Source organism: Pteropus medius, unplaced genomic scaffold (assembly GCF_902729225.1).
Source record: "Pteropus medius unplaced genomic scaffold, Ma_sr-lr_union100, whole genome shotgun sequence".
In the NCBI taxonomy this organism is placed as follows: Eukaryota; Metazoa; Chordata; class Mammalia; order Chiroptera; family Pteropodidae; genus Pteropus; species Pteropus medius.
In genome coordinates, this window is record NW_024350924.1 from 9,239,937 (window position 1) to 9,258,780 (window position 18,844).

The 18,844-nt window shown below is 48.0% G+C and overlaps 1 protein-coding gene and 1 long non-coding RNA gene across 4 annotated transcripts in view; one reads left to right on the forward strand and one right to left on the reverse strand.

Moving 5' to 3' along the window:
* Positions 1-18,844, forward strand: part of LOC120585109 (3 beta-hydroxysteroid dehydrogenase/Delta 5-->4-isomerase-like) — a 176,232-nt gene that overhangs the window by 97,943 nt on the left and 59,445 nt on the right. Inside the window, exon 1 of one of the 2 annotated variants that reach the window (XM_039841334.1) lies at positions 8,681-9,287. The exons of the other annotated variant lie outside the window; for it this stretch is intronic. The gene's annotated coding sequence lies outside the window, so the exon portion shown is untranslated. Of the gene's footprint in view, positions 1-8,680; positions 9,288-18,844 lie in introns of those variants that run through there. 2 annotated transcript variants of the gene reach the window in all.
* On the reverse strand, positions 13,085-15,520 carry LOC120585112 (uncharacterized). Of its 2 annotated transcripts, none has more exons than XR_005648228.1 (2): positions 15,425-15,520; positions 13,085-14,562 (listed from the first exon to the last, which is right to left on the reverse strand). It is a non-coding gene; the product is annotated as an uncharacterized LOC120585112 (long non-coding RNA). The 2 variants fall into 2 exon arrangements; XR_005648229.1 differs by having other exon boundaries at positions 13,085-14,537; positions 15,425-15,514.

Below are 18,844 nucleotides of genomic sequence, written 5' to 3' on the forward strand. Positions count from 1 at the left end.
CCCTTCTTCCCTCCCTTTCCCTCCTCCGCCCCCACCTTGGCCTAAGCCTTTCTCTTTGGCTGGGAAACCCAAAGAGACCCACTTCCTTGCTGTCCTATCTTACCGCATCCTCAAAATTCAGCTCTGTTTTCTCTGGGAAGGCTTCTCTGCAATGCTCTGGTATTTCAGATGGACATTATGATGTAGATGTAGTAAGTACCCGTTCCAACTAGACTAAGAGCTCCTCAAGGCAGGGGTCAAGTCTTCATGTCTTTCTTTCCTTACGTGGCACTTCTGTTAATAATAATAGCTACCTCGAATTTACTGTGTGGCAGGCAATGTGCTACTCATTCATTCATTCATTCGCCCACTCACAAATGTTTACCGAGTACCTGTGGCGCCCGTGAAGCCTATCTAAAATGTTTACCATGCGTATGTGTGCGTGCATTCTGCAGTTTTGAGTACACAGGCTGTTCCTGTGCATCTGCCCTCTGTCCTAGTTAGTGGCCTTCAGAGACTGGTAAATGCTCTGAATACTGAACAGGATTGATAAGAAAAAAAATTCTCCCTAAAACGCATTATAATGAAAATTAAGAGTATCAAAAACAGCTTCTAGGGTAAAGGAAGCCTCACTACAAAAGAACAAGAATCTAATTGATATCAGACGTCTCAACACTGAAAACAAGACGCCAAAGGGGTCATTAACATCTTTAAAATGCGGCGGGAAGGAGAGAACTTTGAACCTGAAGTTTTATCGTCTGCCACGACCTGAGAAGGGCGTCTTGAACTGCGAAGTGTGATCGCCTCGTTCCTGTATCTTGAGGTTGGGTGCGAGAGAGCGTGAAAGGAGCCGGAATTGCAGCAGAAGGTGCGAGGAGAGAGAGAAGCCTCGTTTCTCCAGACCGTCTGGGGTGGTGTCTGCGCTCTCAGTCCCCCGTCCCTCCTGTGCCCTGCGTGGCACCGACGGCGGTGGTGATGGCGGCAGCCAACCCCGTTCTGCCCGTAGCGCTGCCTGTAATTCCACCGGTAAGTGGCCCCCTGACACTCCCCTGTCTTCCCGGTGGTCGGAGGAGCCGTGGCATGGCGCGCCCTCTCACCAGAGGAAACCCTTCCACGCACACGTTCTGTGCAAACCGTTAAGTCGGACCAGAGAAACCTGGAGGAGCCAGGTTCCAGGTGTCTGTCACCTGACTGCAGAACCTCGGCTTCTGACTCCTCCCTCATTCTTGGCTTCGCTCCGGTGGTCAGATGTAAAAAGCACGGAGAGGAGGGGGCCGTTGATCCTGGAGGCCCTAATAATCCGCCGAGCAGCCGCCGGAAACTTCCCCTCGACTCGTGCATGGAGTGCGAAGCCAGGAAAAGAAGAACGCAGGGCACATCTAAGAAGCCAACGTAATTTTAGTGCAGCCCGAGCCCGGCGTGTGCGAAGGAGTCGGAGGAGAGGAGGGCGTCGTATTTAGAAGTTGAAATTCTTTTAAATGCAGTGGGAGAGGCCTTCGAAAATGGTCAGGCTGAAAGCAACGTAGACTGACCGTGGTAGGTTTCGCCTCCACTGCAGTGTGATGTGTGAATAGTAACGACTCCAGCCAGTTTCTGTCATACCCATTTTTTTGGTGACTAGATGGGAGAATAGAACATCTTTTGGAGTGTGAAACTCCCGTTGCATTCTTGGCTGGTTCGGGGGACGTTTGGGGTACTTTTGTCCTTTGCCATGACAGCTCTCTGGTCCCCGGGCTTGGCTGCCTTCAAGTTAGCTAGTAGGTGGGACCAGGACTCATGGCCTCCATATGACCTGCCTCAGACAGGCTCTCGGCGTGGACCGGTGCAACTCCAGCTCCAGAGTTCAAAATTGTTGATCAGACCATCCCAACAACCTGCCAGAGACGCCCGCTGTCTCTCAGGAGACTCCATGCTCCTGGGCCGAGGCCCTTGTTCAAATGCCCTGAACCACCACCCGACGAGCTGTTCTAAAGCCCAGCCAGAAAGAAGAAATAGATTCGGACCCAGAGTGACTGGAAAATGTGGGCAGGAAGCTATGAAATGAGATGCAGCTTGGAAAAATACAGATTGTTACATCTGGAAGAGAAAACAATATATCACTAGCGACCCCTGCACCGCCACCACCCCCAGCAAATATATAAACATATTGGAGCATAGGAGCAGACGCAGATCACTGTCAAGCGGACGAGTTTGATTTTCAGCCCCTCAGTCGTGCCGACTCCGTCTGAGTCCTCGGGAGAGCCTAGCTATGTGTTCTTCATATGTTTCTGTAAATTCACAAAAGCTATTTTTGCATTCCTTTTCTTAAAATACGAATTATATAAGTAAGCTTCATGCTACACAAAACCTGGATCTGCCCCGAGGAAGGCTGAAATGTTTGGTGACAAATAAGCAACAATGTTGATGGTCACTCTGCTAAATGAGAGCCTCTCTTCCTAGCTCATGCAGCCCCGCTGGCGTGACGCCTTCAGGCCATGCGTAGTGCCGTTAGGCTCCGGCCCTGTCGGGGCGCCTCTCTCCGTGAGGCTTGGGTGTGCGCAAGCAGAGCTGTTGCGTCATGTGACTCCGAGACTGGTCTTCAGCACAGTCATGACATTGAGGAAGTGCATTCTGACACCACCAGCTTTTCTGATGCTGAGCCTCCTGTAATGTGCTCTCTCCAATTCCCCAGACCTTTCATTTGGCGTTAGAGCCTGAGGGGCTCTGTCCTCCCTGAAGTGGATGTGGCTGGTAATTGACCGAAGGTGTCTTGAATTGGAGTGAGCTGTCTTCATGTTACTGGGATTCAAAGCCTCGAAGTTAAAGAATTATATTCTACTTGAAGAATTAATTTCCGAAATGGCTAGTATGGACCCATAGGATTTCTGGGAAGCACCTTAGAACTATGGTGGGCTTGGGGGTTAAGCCATCCCTCTGGGAGGGGTGACTCCTGAGCGTCTGGGAGGCCCAGACTCCCAGGAAGAAAGCTTGGAATGACTTTTTTGAAATCTCATATACAGTTTTGATTATATTCCATACCAAAAAATGCTTTCAGCTAGTTCCTACTGAGGAAAATTGCCCCCTAGGAAAATGCAGAAGATTATCCTGTGGTCCCCAGGACTACCTTGCCATCAGTCACGTGCCCCCAGAGGTACGTGTACCCCAGTTGGAGAAGCACGCTTTTACTCACTTAGCCTGGAGCTTGCAGGAGCGACTTTGGCTCAAAAGCAAAGCTCCTCGCAGCGTGGGACAAGAAGGAATCTCCAGGATCTGGAAGGATTTCATGCTTTTTATATTTCAAACTGCAGCCCTTCAAGGCCATGCTTCTTAGCCAGCCCCCTAACAGTGCATAGACGCTTGGCAGAACCAGCGCCTGGCACGGACAGGCTGGCTTTGCTAGAGGCGCCGTGCAAACACGGGGAGTGGTGTTTGTTGACAGAGGAGGTGCGCCCGGCTAGGCTGAGCGTGGACTCACTTTTGGGGGGGCCTGTGAATGGTGCCAGGGAAGTGCTCCCAGCGCCAAAGCCTAGGATCTGTCCCTTTCACAGTGATCACAGCACGCATCTCTCGCCTGGCTACGAGTACCCATCCGCTCTGTGCTCCTTTACCTGAAGTTTATACCACATTCGCCAGACGACAACTTCCAGTTCACGAAGGCAGACACTGGGCTCCTGACACCGAGCGAAAAGGCGACATAAGTGAGATTGGCCTTTGACCCTTTCTTGCCCACTTCCCTGTCCACTCCACCATCTATGTCCTTTGTCCCCCACGGGCGTTCCCTCTCCTCTGGGACACAGGGCTCTGGCGATTCGGACTTACAGTGAATGCCTCTAACCATAGTCAGTGCACACTGGTCGGCGTGGGGGCTGGGGCTCGGCGGCTCTTTCTTAGAAAAATTCTGAAGATTTCAGAAAGATGCAGACTTCACACTAACAAATGAATCTTTAATGAGAGATTCTGAAGCACTACAGAGGAATTCTGTTCTGTTTTGCAGCGGGCCTTCCCAGCACCCCTCAAAGCGTCACTCTCCTTATGGAAAAGGCACGTTCTACCAGGAACCCCTCCCTCGGGATATAGGGCCACCCGAGAGCAGAGCGTGTGTGGGGCGATGCTCGGGCACAGCCGAGCTCTCAGCATCACGCAGCAGAGCTAGGACCGGTATTTTAGGAGATGGAGAAATGTATTTCCAGCCCCAGAGGGGCTCCCTCCAGTCAAGTTCTCTTCCTCCAAGATGCAGCGATCGCTCCAACGATGTTTCCACCTAGAGCCGGTGAATACACCCGTGGGTTTCCACTCCTCCCAGCCTAAGTGCTGGATGAGGAGGACCCCGGCCAGAAAGGCCTCTGGGGTCCTCGGCGACTGGTGCACTCCGTCTCTCAGGAAACCGGCCCCAGCCAGGGAGGTGCGTGGAGTCCCCGCCTCCTCTGAGACGTTTGTGGGGAAGATGTCCCTTCTGTCTGTTCCTTGGCTTCTGACTGGCCATCCAGCTTTTGAGGCCGCGTTATTCTCTAACTTTTCCCCCACGTTTTCTCGAATTCTGCTCTTGTCCTCTACGCACGCTCCTCCACCATCCCGTCCTTCCTCCCATCCGAGTGGCGTCTCAGACTTCTTGCTTTGCGTCCCTGCTGCTGCTTTCAGGCACAGTTTAACGGGGGACGCTCTCCCCGGCTTTGGGCTTGTCCTCTGCAGCCCCGCCCAGGGATGTTCCGACCACACTTGGTGTCCCTACCACACCTGGTGTCCCCTCCCTAGGTCAGCCATGGAAAGCTGGGCTCAAACAGTGGGTCCGACACGTTCAAGGTCCTTGGAAAGAGTTGGGAAAAAAAAAGTCAGTCACCGCAGATGAATGCGAATGAATGGCGCAGTGCCAGCTGTGATTTCAGATCAGATAAATAACAGTGCCGGGGGAGATCAGAAGGAAGGTGACCCTGGGCATGTTCGCCTATTACTCTGTTTGCCATCTTTCACTTGAGCTAGATGAGTGTGATTTGTGGCCCACTTCTTCTCACCGGCTAGGATGAGAAGCCAGGAAGAAAGCAGCTCATTTCCAAGAAAGCTTGGCTCCGAATGCGGAGGGCCTCAGCCTCGGGGCCAGCCGTGTTATGGGGTCACCGCTCCCTGTAACAGCCCCTGGCAGGAAACGCAACAAGTCTCCGTACTGGCTGTGTTTCCCTGCCCTGGACTCCATCGTGTCTGGGTGGGTCCCGCTCGCCTGGCATCTCCCCCGTTCCCGTCGAGGCTGCAGCTGATTTATTCCAGAGTCTGTTATGTATTGGGGACGTGTCATGCCCTGAATGCTGGGTTTCACTGCTCTTCAAGTAAACTTGTACAATTAATTATACTTTATATTCGGGGTATTAGGGATCGAGCTGGCATGAGGCGTATATATTGGGCAAGACTAATATGCCGATGGCATGTCACGACTGCGCCCATAGTTGCCGTTGATGTAGTCAGTGTGCTGCGGTTCGCAGAGCACTTGTGCGTGCGCATTATCGCTTTGGGTCTTCACAATAACCCTCTTGAGGAAGGTAGCGGAGTAAAAACTCGTGACTCTCATTTTACGAATGATAAATACGGGACTCGCAGAAGTTAAAAGTGACATGTAGTCAGGATTTGAGACTCCACACTGCACTGAGAACTCGTGAGCTGAAAAACATGCCACTTGGGCGCCCGGGGTTCCTTAGTCGTTTGGTTTGCAATTCTCTGTCATTTCGTCCGCTTTGGCTTTTTAGGTAACATCTTTGTTAAGATATAATTGACATACAGTAAGCTGCACTGATTTAAAGTGTACAGCCGGATAAGTTTTGTCATATGTATATATCCATGAAACCAGCACCGTAATTAAGATAATGAACAGTTTTCTTGGGCTTCTTTGTAACCCCTCCTCGTTCCGCCCTGCCTTCCCCAGGCAAACACCGATGTGCTTCCTGTCACAACGCGTGAGGTGGCATGTCTTAGAATTTCATATAAATGCAATCAGACAGTACGTATTGGCTTCTCTCATTCAGCACAGTATCCGTGTCGTCACATATATCAGTAATTCATTTCTTTTTTGCTGACTAATAGTCTGTCCCGTGGATATACCACAGTTCGTTTATCCATTCACCTGCCGATGAGTATTTGGGTGGTTTTCAGTTTGGGACTGTTAACAGATAAAGCTCCAGTGAGCATCCGCGTACAGGTCTTTATGCAGACATGTCTTCATTTCTCCTGGGTCCGCACGTAGGAGTGGAGCGTTTGCATCATGTGCTAGGTAAATGTTTAACATTTTACAAAACTCCCAAACTGCGTTCCAAAGCGATCGGCCACGTTCCCACATGACATCCACCTGCAGTGCCTCCCCATCCTTGCCAGCCCTAGGAATGCACAGCCTTTTCCTTTCAGCCACTCTAATGGGGATGTCACGATACCTCATCGTAGTTCTAATTTGCATTTCCTGGGTCACTAACAGTGTTGAGCGTCTTTTCATTCGTTTATTTGCCATCTGCATATCTTTTTTGGCAAAGTATCTGTTAACGTCTTTTGCCCATTTTTTAATCATCTCATGTGTTTTCTCGTTGTTGAGTTTTGAGAGTTCTTTCTAAATAGTAGGGACAATTCATTAATGTTTTGCAAACACTTTCAGTCTGTGGCTCATCTTTTCATTCTCCTAAGAGTTTTATTTTTTTAATTTTTGAGTAAGTCCAATTTATCAGTGTGTTCTTTTATGGATCGTTCTGTTGGTATAGTATCTGAGAAGTCTTTACCTATCCCAAAGTACCAAAGGTTTTCTCCTATTATTTCTTCTAGAAATTTTATAGTTTTAGGATTTACATTTAGGTCTAGGATCCATTTTGAGTTAATTTCTATAGATGGTGAGAGGTATGAATTGAAGTTCACTTTTTGCATATGGGTATCTAGTTGATCTACTGTATAAAAGACTTTTCACCACCGTCTGCCATGGCATCTTTGTCCGTGTGTGTCCTTCTGTTTCTAGACTATTCTGTTCCATCAATCCGTGTGTTTCTCTTTATGCCAATACCACACTGTCTTGAAGACTATGATGGCTGGTTTTATGTGCCAGTTTGGCGGGGCCGTCGTACCCAGTTATATAATCAAACCATAATCTGGATATCGCTGTGCAGTATTTTGTAGATTTCTTTGTGAAGGGATTTCGTAGGCGTGGTTGCCATCTACAACTAGTGGACTTTAAGTAAAGGAGATTACCCTCGATGATGTGGGAAGGTCTCCTCCAGTCATCTGAAAGGCCTGAAGGGCAAAACGTGACATTCTCTGCAGAAGAAATTCTGCCTCGAGGCTGCAACATTAACGCTGGCCTGAGCTGCCAGCCTGCCCTCTGCCCTATAAACCTCAGGCTTGCCAGCCCCACGGTGGGAATCGTGAGCCAAGTCCCATTCTCATTCCCGCTGCCCTCCTCTCTCTGCCGTCAGCTCGGCTTCTGTCTGTGTGGTTTCAGTCACGGCCACGGCTTCTCTGTGAGCTGTATTCTGACAGCTCTTAGCTTATATTCCCTGTATAACTTGCAGCTGTATAACTTGCAGCCCTTGTAGAAAGCTTCTTATTTTCACACCAGTTCCAGTAAAAAGAAAAAAAATTTAAAAACAGAAGTGAGTCTTATTAGACTAAGTCAAGTTACAGGTCTACACCAGAACCAAAACCTGTGTTCTCGGGCGCACTGACTTGCCGGAGCTCGGTCATGTGACCTTGTTGGAAGAGGAGAAACGTCAAGTGGATGTCAGCGGAACGGCCTCGTCTTTCTCGACTTCTTCAACAACTTGTTGCAACCTCAACATTCATTTTCCCGTTTCATCTTTAAGGCTGCTCTGCTGACTGCTGCCTTCTACATGGCTTCATTGTTTTCTTTTAAAAAAAAAATTGTCTAAACGTCTCGTTCTTTCCCCTGAAGTGTCCGTGTCACGTGTGCTGGCTTTACCACACTGCCTTGTCCCTGAGTGTTAGTCCCCTCTCTCCAGACTCCCAGTTTATCACTGTCACCACTGGAGTTTGCGGCAGCTTTTAATTCGGCTCCTTTGTGAATCTCATTCATATGCAGTTATCACCTCTCTCCAGATCATTCACAGACATTAACCAAAACCCAACCTAATAACGAAGTCCGAAGATTCTGTGGCAGTCACTCCTTCAAAGGAAGCTAAGAAACTTGATGGAGGAGGAATTTGGGTAGGAAAATGGAAATAGCCTCCTTTCCCAACAACAGAGTTTTCACCAAAAGGAGATCTTGAGAGGAAAATGAAAGAAACACAGTGTAAAGAGGGAGATAGCAAACTAGACCTAGCACTGGTCTCTGTAAATTTAGGGTAAAATTCACAGCCATGAAGAGCTGCAGGGCTCTGAGGTCTGAGGTTATAAACTGCTGTTTGTTTATTTTCTGTATTTTTTATTTCATTGAAGTATAGTTGGTATGCAATATTATAATAGTTTCAGGTGTACAATAGAGTGATTCAACATTAACATACTTTACGATGTGATCACCACACTAAGTCTGTCACCAAGTAGAGTCATCACGATATTGACAAGCTACTGTATAAATGGTAACTCAACTAGCAAAGCTAAATGGAAGAGCAGTTGACAAAAGAATTTAGTCGTTGGCTGTTTTCCTTCATGTTCTGACATATTCACTCTTTGGTCTTAGAGATATCTCAAACTGCTTTTTTCCTGGGTCAGTATTTCAGTTTTAGCCTGAGTGATAATCAGAGTCTGCTCTCCACACCGTTGCTGAAAAATGTAAGCATCTCTGTCAACCCACAGTTGTGTTTGTTTTATGCGTTAGCACTTTTCCTGGTCTGTTAACTGTCTGTGTCTTGACCAGTCTTCGAATCCAGAGACATTATCATCTCTTCTGGACGACTACACCAGCGTACTAGCTGGCCCTCGTGACTCACTTCCTTCATGCCTCCCGGGCCTCCTCCTCACTTAAAGTCAGACATAATCTCTCCAGACTACAAATGAGGTCACGTCACCTTGCTTTATTTGCAAGCAGATGAACTGAAGTACATAGAGAAGCTTTGTAGCATGGCAGACATTATGACCAATGACCGACCTGCTCAGTGTATATAGAGGTAAGGAAAAACACAAAACAAAAACCACGAAACGAATTAAGAATATGACTCTTGGAACGTAATTTGGCCCGATGCCTAGTTCTGGGCCCTGAGCTGTAGGGGGAAGTGACGAGTTACTTCCGGGCTGGAGCCTTTACTTGCCAGTGTGAGACCCTCCCGTGTTGGGAATGTGGTGACAGAACCCCCCTGACTGGGTTCCGGTGGGGTTACTATGAGCAGAGCTCGCCTGCCAGTCTGTGTTGAACACACAGGGTGGGTAACCACTAAGCCTTTGTTGTTTGGAACCACTAAAATTCTAGGGTTGTTTACCAAAGCCTCGCCTACACTGTTCTGACTGATACAGACACTGAACCTGGAAGCAGGGTGCTATTGTAACAACAACCCAAAAACCACCCCACTGTGACCCCAGAAATATGTGACGTTGGCTTGTAGGCCGGGTGGTAGGTAGTTGGTGACAACACTGATCCTAGAGGCTGGAAAGCTGACGACCTGTGCTACTTAGTGGGAAAGCACTTGAATAACTGTCGCCGTCGGTCATTTTGGAGGCGTGTCGTGAACTTACGGATCTACGAGAAGAGGTCGGGGAACAGCACCGTAGCGTCCACTGGTTCCGGTTGGCTGTGTCCAGCAAGACGCGATGAGAAAGAGGTGCGTTCAGAGAGGCACGGGCTTGTTCGCAGGCAGGAACGAGAAGGAATAGAGAAGATTCAGACCCTCGGGGACTAGTGCGGTCCCAGAGTCAACTGCTTCTCGAGTCTGACCTAGCAGTGAGAACGAGAAAAGCTGTGTAGTGCGGGGTGGGGTCTGGAGGCCAGGGATGGTAAGTGGGAGGAAGGGAACCTATAAGAGTTTGAGCAGGTGAGTGAACTGCTTAGTATCTCTATTTGATCTTAGAAATTGTCGAAAGAACTGTAACAGTTGAAATTCGGGATAGGAATTTTAGCTATTGTACGATAGTCAAGAAATACATTGATATTTGAAGAATTTGGATGCTTTCATGTTTTCCTTGAAAAGTATGTGTTTTGATTCTTATTCCGTTTCCTTAATGTTATCTGTTTTAATAAAGTTTGTTTTCCAGCCATGTAAAATAGTTTAAAGCTGTAGCTTGGAACTCCAGGCTTTGCTAAATCTTGAGGAGACGTGTTATTACTTTACTGTCACCTCGTGGCCATGTAGCTTAATTGCAGGAATATTTTTTAGTGCGGCAGATGAAATGTGTTGAAGATTTATGTTCAAAGCATGTGGTAATAACTGCAGGTGTTTTTTGATATCCTTATCCATCTATTTATCACTTTGTTTCCCTCTTTTTCATTAGTTTTCTCTCTTCCATCTTTCCTTTTTCCCTTTCTCTCAGATACAGCATGTAGTCATTAATATATAATGTATCTAAGATACCAGCACACTGCTGAAGGAAAAAGTCAGAGAAACCACCGAGCCTCCTAGAGGCCCGTAGCAGGATTTCAGAGCTTCCCAAAGTCGTATGGTAAGAGATCTGTGAGAATTTCCATTCATTCATCTGACATTTTCACTGTGTGCCAGGCGTGATGTCAGGTGCTGAGAATTCTGAGGCAGAAACTACACTACTGTCCTCAAAAACTTCTCAGTCTTGTAGGGAACTGAAAAGCTAATTTCGGTGTAGTAGGAGAGCGGGAGTCATGGGTCACCGTGGAGCATCCCGGATGCCCTGGGACCAGCCGGTGCACGTGTTACCCAGGGACCCGCTCTGGGCTTGCCTCTCTTCTCTCGTTTTTGGTGTACTCGCTAGAGGGATCGAAAGATAACCTATGTAGGAAAGCTTAGGTCAGTGCCTGGGATTCAGGAAGCACAGGAAATGTTAGCTCATGCCTTCGTCCGTTTGTGTACCGATTAGACTCCATGCTAAGAGCTGGAGACAGCCCCGACTTAAGGAGTTTACGAGACTGGTGGAGGAAAGAGATATGCAAATAAGCACTGTCAGTGCACCATGGTCATTGTTAGATTAGGAGTAGGAGGGGGAACGCTGTTAATTGGAGGGAACGAGGTCACCTTTGAACTGGACTGGCAAATATAAACTGTATTTGCCCCGAGAATCAAGAAGAAGAACATTCTATGCAGAGGGCACAGCATGAGCAAAAACACGAGGCATAAGAGCAGGGAATACGAGTGATTCGGGGTTACTCATGCGCGAAGTGCAGGGGAGAGGAGTTGGGACCAGGTCGGAGAGGTAACCAGATCCACATCAGGAAAGGCCTTGCGGGACGTACCAAAGAAATCAGAGTTTATACAGTAGACCAGGAGTGATTCAGACTGGTGGCCTGAGGGCGTCACAGCTAAGAGATGTTTTGTTTGGCTCGCACAGTTTTAAAAAGCAACATAACTAGTCAGGTCACAGTGCAAACAGCTGAGTGCATTTTTTTTTTTGGTTTTGATTTTTTACCAACAATCCATACCATGAATTTGTGTTGCCTGTAGGTGTCTGCATTGTATTCAACCTGATGGATGATAGCAGACCACTGGAGAGTTTTGAGCAAGGGAAGAGCGTGATGACATTTGTGTCTCCCTAGTGGTAACATGGTATGTGAGGCCGGAGAATGAAGAATTAGTATTAGAGACGGTAAGAGACTGTTAAAATAGTCCAGAAGTGTGAGCAGCAGAGGGGATGCATATAAGATTGATTTAAGAATTAGAATTGGCCGGACCTAGTAGGTGATTGTTTATGGGTTTTTTGTTGGTTGGTTGCTTGGTTGCTTGGTTGGATGGTTGGTTTTTTGGTAGTGGTGGTGGGCAGGGAACAAAAATTAGGTGTCTAAAATGACTCGCAGGTTTTTAGCTTGAGCATTTGAGTAGATGGTTGATGCAGGTGCCATTCCTAGAGAGAGTGATGTGCGGACAGGTTAGGGAGCAAGATCACGTGTTAGCTTTGTCAGGTAGAGTGTGAGGGTTGTGCTGGGCGTTCTGGCGAGGATGGTGGTCATGATGGATCACAGACCAGTAACAAATTCTGGAGCCAAAACTGGAATTGGAAAGGTTCCCGGGCACCAAGCCCATGACTCGCACAGCTCACAGAGGAGGGCTTCAGGCCTGGAGTCCGGATGAGAATGCGCTAGCTCTCTCGTGGCGGATCCAGGGAGTTATAAAAAGACCAGTGGTGATAATAATCGCAGCAATAATACAGTCGTCTTTAACATAATTCTAACTTCGTAGGAGGCCCTGGATTGTTTCGTTTATTCCTCACGATAACCTTATCTAGTAAGTGTGCTTATTGTCCCCATTTTATGGATATGAAGACTGCAGTTTAGAGACATTTTTAAATAGCTGGCCCAGGTCACACAGTAGTAAGGGGTGGAGCTAGAGCTGAGCTGTCCCCAGCGCCCACGCTGGTCACCGTAAGCAGGCAGCGTAACATGAGGGGTACTAGGGAGGGTGACGACTTTGATAAAATATGCACCCCTTCCCCCGATCTGTACATGTGCCTGAAATCTTAACTTTAGAAACACATTTCTTAGGGTATCGATGGTTTAGGAGGGAACATTTTTCAGATCCCACCGTTGGGGTCTGAAACCATCTGCGGGGGTGAAGACCTGGTCTGGATGGCCTTCCAGGGGTCCTCAGCCTGGCTGCACTTCAGAACGACCGGATTTAAAAACTGCCAGTGTGGTCATTGGTCTGGTCCCTTGAATCGGCTTTTTCAAGTGTTCTGTGGGGGAGGTGACAGCAGCCGGCTGGCAAGCAAAGCCAGGGCCCCTCTCCTCCCTCAAGCCACTACTAAGAAAGGCGAAGTTCGAGGCGTGGCCAGGGGGTGGCTTCACACTCAGTCTCTCCCTTCTCGCATCTTCCTGGATCCAGGAGACACAGCGTGAGGCAGACTTCAGGGCATGGGCTCCAGGAGGCCTGTGAGTTGGGAGGCCAGGTAAACCGGAATTTGTGTTTTCATAGGTTTTGAGGGAGAGGGAACAGAGATACCACTTGCTGGGAAAATCATGTGGAGGGAGGGCGCCTCCCCCTCCCTCATCCCCAGAGAGCTAAATGGAACCAGACCGGGCCCTCCCCACACCACTCAGGGGAGATGCTTTTCAAGGGAGTGAAATGTTTTATTGAAGAAACTCCAAGGAGGGAGGAAAGAAGCCCAAGAGAGCGGGGCAGCCTGACAGGTCGGCAGATGGAAGCGGCCCCTTGGCGCATGTGGCTGAAAGCTGGAAGCCAGTCCGTCTGCAGGCATGGCGGTAGTCCGCGGCTCCCCGACGCCTTTCATCTGCCTTCTTGTGGCTTTGGGTTGATGGGAACTGAGATGTGCACAGCCATCCTCCGAGGAGCAGAAGTGGAGGCCCACGTCCAGAGTCTGCGTAGGTGACAGCAAATGACACGGAGCCCCAGGAGCCTGCGAACTGGAGCCTTCGATTGCACTTTGCCACTTGTATAGAGCGAGGATAAAAGAGACCTCTTTTTTACCAAGCGGTTGTGAAGATTGAGGGAACTCGTGTATGCGAATCGCCTGGCATGTAACAGGTGCTCCACAAACATCTCTTCCACGTTCTTCTGTCCCCAAGTGCCAAGTGCTCAACAGCTGTAGAGTCATAATATCACCAACTATTCAGTTTTAGGTCAGTTTTCTCAAGTGAAAAACCAAAAAGGAAGTAATGACGCCCTTTTCTCCTGGGGCCACAGGAAAACCGCAAATGTGAGTTCCCAGCTCGGTCCAAGGACTATCGTGAGTTAGCAGCAACTCCACCTCGGATAAACTTGTCGAGTTTGGATAGTGCCAGGACACGGGGATGTTAATTAGGTCAACATCCCTCTTCATCTGACAGTTTACACGGCTTAAGGTCCATTTCCGTTATCGTGGTCTGTACCTAAGCATTTTAAATGGTATTGTGAGATAAAGATGGATCCCCGGCTGAGTTGCCATCACTTTTAGAATCGGTCTCGGGGCTACGGCCTCAGGAACAGAGCCCTGTGCCATGCGGCTCTATGACAAAAATCTGGTTAAATGTTCACTCCATAGAAACACAGCTATTGAAATGTTCTCCAGCCCCTCTCGATTGCCAAATGCTGTAGGGACTGTGTTTATCCCTGGACTCTTTACAGACCTGTGTGCCTCCTCGGTTCTTACCTCGTTTTGAATGCCGCTTATCCGTCTGTTCCTTGGGCTCCTCTCTTTCACCTGTCAGTTCTATAAGGTTTTGTCCTTGGCCACTCTCTTTTCGCTCTGTGGGCTCTTCTTCCTTAGCTGATCCCAGCCTTCTCTTGGATTTAGCAGCTCGAATACTCTGATGCCTTCTGTAGCCGAGACAGTAACACTCACCACAAATGACATTCGCTCCGCTACATTGTCCAGCCCGTGCAGCGAGGTGGCAACCCTGGCAAATGACATGTGAGCAGATGCGATGTGTGTCACCTGCAGCTGAGGGGTAAAATGCCCACGTGTGATCCTTTAGTCTCTCTTCTCTTGTCCAGGGGACTGACGTGGATTCATGTTCTAGAAGCCGAAGTTACAAGAGGACGTAGTCTTGTCACCTTAGGTCCCTAGATGATGATGTGGAACAGAGCCCTGAATAAGACGTATTTGACATGTAGTATGAGTGAGAAATACACTTTGTTTTTGTCTTATACCGCTGAGATCTGGGAACTGCTTATTACTGCGACATACCCTATCCCAGCCTGACTGCCAAGTCTGACATCTAGCCTAACATTGACAGCCACAGTTAATAGATTAGTTTTTAACCAATCAAATATCTGTAGCCTTGACTGTGTCTCCGAGTTTCGCTTTCTTCCAGTCTGCTGCTGGCCAGATCGTCCCTCAGAATCGCCCCTCATCCAGCGTCCCGAACCTCTGCTAGTAGCACTCCAGTCTGTCTAGTCATTGAATCAGGAGACATTGCCCCGCGCTAGCCACCCTGCCTCACTCAATCCAGCTGCTCACTGCTTCTAAAGATACCACCTACATATCTTCATCAGCTCTAGAGTGACTCCCCTCATTACAGTGCTCATAATCTCTTGCTTGGAGTAGTGACCAGTCTTCCCATCACCTGCCCTGCCCGCTACCCACCAAACCCACCCTCCCTGCTCTAGTCAGAGTCAATATCTAAATTAAAAATCTAACTCTGCTTAAAGCCCCCGGTGGCTCTCTGTCACCTACAAAATAAAGCCCAGGCTTCCCGTCTTGTCAGGGAGGCTTCTTGGCACACGTGATCCACCTGACTCATGCCTCTCGCCCCCCGAGCCTCCTGTCTTACCGCTCACTGCCTTTCGCATTGGAACTCTACCCAATCACTTGCAGCCCCACGCACAGCATGTGGTTTCCTGCTCCCTTCCCCACCTCTGCCCGGCTGGATGCTGTGACTTCCCGAGGACTCGCCTAGACCTTTCCGGCCCTCTTCACCCTCCTCTGTATCTCTACGGCCCGGGCTTACGTTTTCATCACAGCGGGAGTGGCTTCCTTGTAGTCCACAGAGGCGGATGAGTGTGCTCTGCCTGACGGCCAGGAGAGACCCGAGGATCTCTGACTTCCTTCCTCCGGACATGCTTGGCACATTATTTGCTTCTGGATCTCTGCCTTCCCCGGATCTCAGAATAAGACGCCTGAGGAGTACTTGGTATATAGACTTTCTCCTTCCTCTTCCCTTTCCTTTTCCCTCCTTCCTGCTAACCCTTCCATGTTCCTTCTGGCTCTGGAGTCAGAATGATTTCAAACCCAAGCTCTACCACGTATTAGCCGTGCGACCCTAGGAAAGCTTTTTAACTTCTCCGAGCCTATTTTCCTCATTTAGGAAATGAGGACAGTCCTATTCCCCATACAGATAACCCTCTCATTGGATTGTTTTAAGGATTAAATTTCCATACCTGTAAAATATTTAGAACAATGCCTGATACGAGGTAAGCATTCAAATAAATATTTGCTAATATTAGTACTGACTTTCTTTGGCTTGTTCAATGAATAACTAAATGATAATCAATATTTAATAGAAATTCCTAACCTTGGAATCTAAGTTAAGCCGACTGGTATTTTGGATTTGGGCCCAATCCCCATTCACTTGCCCAAATCCCTCTGGCTATGATGCTGCAACCAACATTCCATACCAGAGAGTCAGTCATTTGACTTAAGACTTGTTCCCCCTTAAAGCACAAATACCACATAAAGTCTTATCAATCATTTATAACGCCCTCATTGAAGTAGTCCCAGACAAGCCCAGCTGGAAATAATAACAACTCATATTTGTATGGCACTTGAAATTTACAAAGCACTCTCCCACACTCACGCTTTTGATCCTCGGAACAGTGCCGCGGGGTCGGGCGAGAGGCATGCCGATGGTGGTTTCCACGCTGGAGAGGAGAACATCGCGACTCACAGAGTTTGGGGGCCTGGGTCCCCCGCAGCTGCCAAACCGTGGGGCCGGCATTCATTTGCAAGCGTTGTGACTCCCAAATCCAAGTGCCTCCCACTCTGCCATGTGAACGGAACCTGTGCGGCCCGTCGGCAGCAGGACGGGACCTGGACGCCCCGGGCAGGCGCCTCACACAGCATCGTGGAGGCCGGCAACTTGCACTTGTGTATCCATGAGTTTAGGGACTTGGGGAATGTCCAATGAAATGGGACTTTAGAGATAATCTGTTCGAGAACCCAGATTTAGAAACAGATTTACCGAGCTCAGACCCGGCTGTGTCACTTATACAGCTTAATTAAGTAAGCTTGAGAAAGGCATTTAATTTCTATGTGCTTTAATGCTGTCGCTTTTACAACAGCGTGGATAATCGTAGTCATTCGGTCGGGTTTTGGGGGATCCAGCGAGAGCACTCACTTACGGCACTTAGTCAATGAACGTTGGGCACCGTCACTAGCATGTTCAAGCCACCACAGATAAGATTACTGAAAAGTTCGCTGCCTTTTAAAAATGAAGAAGTCCAAGAGATCACCTGGACCCACCTGTATATTTTATAGGCAAGGACAGTAAGACCCAGTGAGCCATGATAACCTGCACAGCTTGGAAAAACAGGGACGAGAACCCAAGCCCCTGAATCCCTAACTGGGACCTTTAACCATCTGCCGTGAGCTGCATCCTCTACTAGGTCTGTAGGAAGGTTATTCAGTCATTCAACAAACGTTGATGCCGAGCCCTGAAACAGCCACTGTGGAGGATTACATTTCTAATCTATTTGGCTTCGCAAGCGCTAAGTAATAACGGCATTTAAATCAGTGTTTAATTGATAGAACAGCTGTATGAGGCCATCGATGGAATGCATGAAGCATGTGGGAAAGGGCTTCACTGATGAATTTAATGATAAACTTATAGAACGTTATTAACCAATACCACCCCCATAAATTTAATAATAAAAATAAATGAAAGTTAAAAAAACAAGTATCCTGTTGAGCTCCTGATCGTGTCAGGCATTTTACTAGGCTTCAGAGATATGTGCTCTCTATTCTTAAGGGCCTCACGGTTTAGAGGGGATGAAATATGTGTAAATAGTTTCAACACACTGTCTTTTAAAAATCCATAAGAAAGGTATTTACAAGGACTGTGAAAGCACAGGTGACTCTAGGAGCAGTAAGGAGACTATTTCTAAGTGTCTTGGGACGCGAAGGTCCAGGAAGTAACACAGAAACCGTGTTCTGAAGTACAGATAGGAGTTTGCTAGTATGCAGTAGAAGAAGCCACTTTAGGAAGAAACAGGAAAAGCTTCGCAAAGGCCCAGACAAAGAGCACGGGTGGGGCCTGGCTAACTGGGGGCCTGACTGTCTGGCCTTGGAGTTTGAATCTTATTGTCTTAAAAATGAGAACCTGGGCACAAATTTTGAGTGGAGAAATAACCGGGGAAGATTGGAAGATTGGAACATTTTTCCTTTATTCCTGTGGAATTGTGTAATATTTCTATAATGCATGTGGATTACTATGATCTGTGTCACTGCTCATGGTACAGAATGTGCCGATCTGGGGACAAGCCCCCTCGGACCCCCATGAGCAGGAAGTAGAGGACGTTTTTTACTGCAGGGGTTTTGTGTTCAATCAGAGTTCAACTAACAGCTGATGGCCTTGGTCATTATCACTTAGCCTTTTCATCTCTTTTCTTCATATGTAGGATGAAAATAGTCAAACCTACCTCGCAGAATCCTTTTAGAATTAAATGGATATACGTACAATGCCTAGAGCCTATTATAAGGTACTATTATTACCTTCAGGGACCACTTTCAAGTTTTCACATCCGCTTTTTAAAATTATATCCTTACCATAGCTTTGAAACAGAGACAGTACAAGACAACTTTCATTGTTCCCATGATACAGATTAAAAAAAAAAAAAGAAAGAAACAATCAGCTTGGCGTGAGTCACAGCAGGCGATTGGTTAGTACCTGGACCAGGAATCCTAAACCGATACATATTAGGAGTAGAAGGGAAATGGAATCTCCCAGCGGTTCCCAGCCCAGGGTGTTTGGAAGTTCAAGGACATTTCCGATTGTCCCAGTGCTCGGAGGTTCTGCTGGCATCTAACATCCAGGGCTCCAGGTGCTCGACATTCTCCAACATACAGACAGTCCTGGTCCCAGATGCCAGCAGCTGTCTATTGAAAAACACTGGGATTCCTGTCCCCTCATTTCGCAATTTAAAAAGCCGAGGCCCAGAGCAGTTATATGACAGGTCTTGGTGGCTTTCCCATGGGAAGTGATCAGAAACTGTTGACTGAGAGATTAGAAAGGGAAATGGAGCCCAGTAAGGGAACTTCCTGCTTTGCCCTCTCCACGTGGTAAATATGCCACCTGAACAGTTTGGCGTGGCCCTGAGAGGGGAAAGGCCACTGGGCTCCATCCGGTCTGCTGTACACAGCTGCCATAGGACGA